Below are 2,382 nucleotides of genomic sequence, written 5' to 3'. Positions count from 1 at the left end.
ACCAGTCTGAACCATACTAGACCAAGAAACCTTTACTTTTTAACTGTTTAAATAAATTTCTTTTTAACTCACATATATAACAACCAACAAAATTTATAAATTGTTTAACCTTATATAAGAAATATATCTATGATTAAATTTAGGACAAAAAAAATATATTATATATAATTTATATCAAAAAAAGATAAAATTAATAAAGAAATTAATAAAATTGTTTTTCTGATTAGTGGTGAAATATAAAGTATAACCACTGCTGGAGGGCAAACTCATAAATAAGACCACACCGGGTCAGAGGTATTTTATTCTAAATAACATTGATTCAAAATTGCAACATCCTGTTTAACATAAATAACAAGGTATTTCAAACATACATGTATGTACTAGATAAGAAATACACGAATTTAAGAAAATAGGAATTTTGTTTCACCTATAAAATGTACTGAATTAACTAAAATCAACTGACACTATAAATCTATACTAGGCTTAAGTTAATAGTGAAAATAGTCCAGTTACCATAAAATACTTCCGAAATATTCATAAAATTTTGAATAATATTGAAAATATTAGTCACAATTCATTTTTTAGATTATTCGATCAGCTTATTTTATTTATATTTTAAAAGTCGATATATATTATTTTCATATTATACTTAGACTAAATAGCATATGATTTTTACCGTATGATAATAGCATTGGTGCTTAGCGGGCTGATATGAAAAGTTTATCACATGCTTCGATTGTTATCACATGCCTTTCCGTAACGTTATCACATGGCCTTCCGGTAATACTCGGCAAATTCCGGAAAATACTCCTCAATGCTACGTTTTCAGGGAAAAACATTACAAAGAAGTGTACAAAACAATTATTTGAATACAGGAAAGTATATTGTGTAAAATAATTAAATTAAATTATTTTTTTTTTTAATATATATTAAATAAATGATTTTTTTAAGTTTTTCTGAAACATAATTTAGAAAGCTACTTTAAAAATGTTGACTTTTCCAAACAATGTTCATTATATATATTGTCGATTTGTCCATATCAAAATGTGTTTTTTTCTCTCTCTCTGTTGAGGCATATGATAGAAAGATTTCATATTGAATGTATCAAATTTTGGGTCCGACGTCCGGGAACATGTTATGCTCTTTCTACTTCTTTTCGGGAACCACGTAAAAGTATCAATACATGAATCTGATATTTTTTTCTACTGTTGAGGCATATGATTAAAAGATCATAACATGTCATTTTTCATATCGCATGTATTATCAGCCCTCGGTCAATATCAGCCCATCGAGCAATGCGGCTCTTGGGCTGATATTGAACCTAGGGCTGATAATACATGCGATATGAAAAATGACATGTAATAATCTGATACTATGTAAGTGTTCCTAAATATTGTGTCGAAGTTATATATTATGATTGATTATCGTGAAATTTTAATTTCAATACTATATTGAATACATTTTTAATTTTAAGTTCATGTTCAAATTTCATTTTTATTAAAAATATTACGTAAGTTGATAAAATTCCATTGATAGATACACATACTAGGTCTAGGTTGGTTCAGACTTAGTCAAGTATGGTTCAGACTAGGTAGAGTATGGTTCAGACTAGGTCGAGTACGGTTCAGACTAGGTCGAGCATGGTTCAGACTAGGTCGAGCATGGTTCAGACTCGTATCAAATGGTAAAGTACTGGTCAAGTACAAATTCAGACTGTTTATAGATATAGGAAGATGTGGTGTGAGTGCCAATGAGACAACTCTCCATCCAAATAACAATTTAAAAATTATAAATATGATTCAGACTACAGTCGAGTATCATCAAGTAAATTTCAGACCAATTCAGACTGGTCGAGTAAAAATCAGTACAGTCGAGTACAGATATTGGCCATTTCAGACTTTTAATGGTTTGTAGTTGGCCGCGTTCTTATCAAAAAGTTATCAATTGTCTTCTAAAATAGAAATAAATTTAATAAAAATATTTACCTCCATATATAAAAATATCTTATTTTAAAGATTTGAGAAAAACAAATATGCTGAATGCTTAAAATTTAGACAAAAACAAGGCTATCAAAACAAAAATGTACCTCTTCAATCAAATGTAAATAATTTCGTTCTCATAAAACATTTCTGTAAAATTTTACATAGACATTTCTGAATTTGCTCGGATCTCATTATAAATATAAACTTATCGTCCATATGCATTGTTTCAAAATTCTAAATTAAATAATTACATTCACAAAATAAATCATATAGAATGTCTGCATATAAAGGGCACTCCATCAGAAAATGTTTCTCAGTCTCTACATGTCCGAGATCGCAATATATACAAAGTATATCTTCAATTGGAACTTGCGGCCTGGAGTAGCGGCCCGTCTCCAAG

The sequence above is a fragment of the Mytilus trossulus genome, chromosome 10, assembly GCF_036588685.1.
Source record: "Mytilus trossulus isolate FHL-02 chromosome 10, PNRI_Mtr1.1.1.hap1, whole genome shotgun sequence".
In the NCBI taxonomy this organism is placed as follows: Eukaryota; Metazoa; Mollusca; class Bivalvia; order Mytilida; family Mytilidae; genus Mytilus; species Mytilus trossulus.
This window is presented reverse-complemented; position numbering follows the sequence as displayed.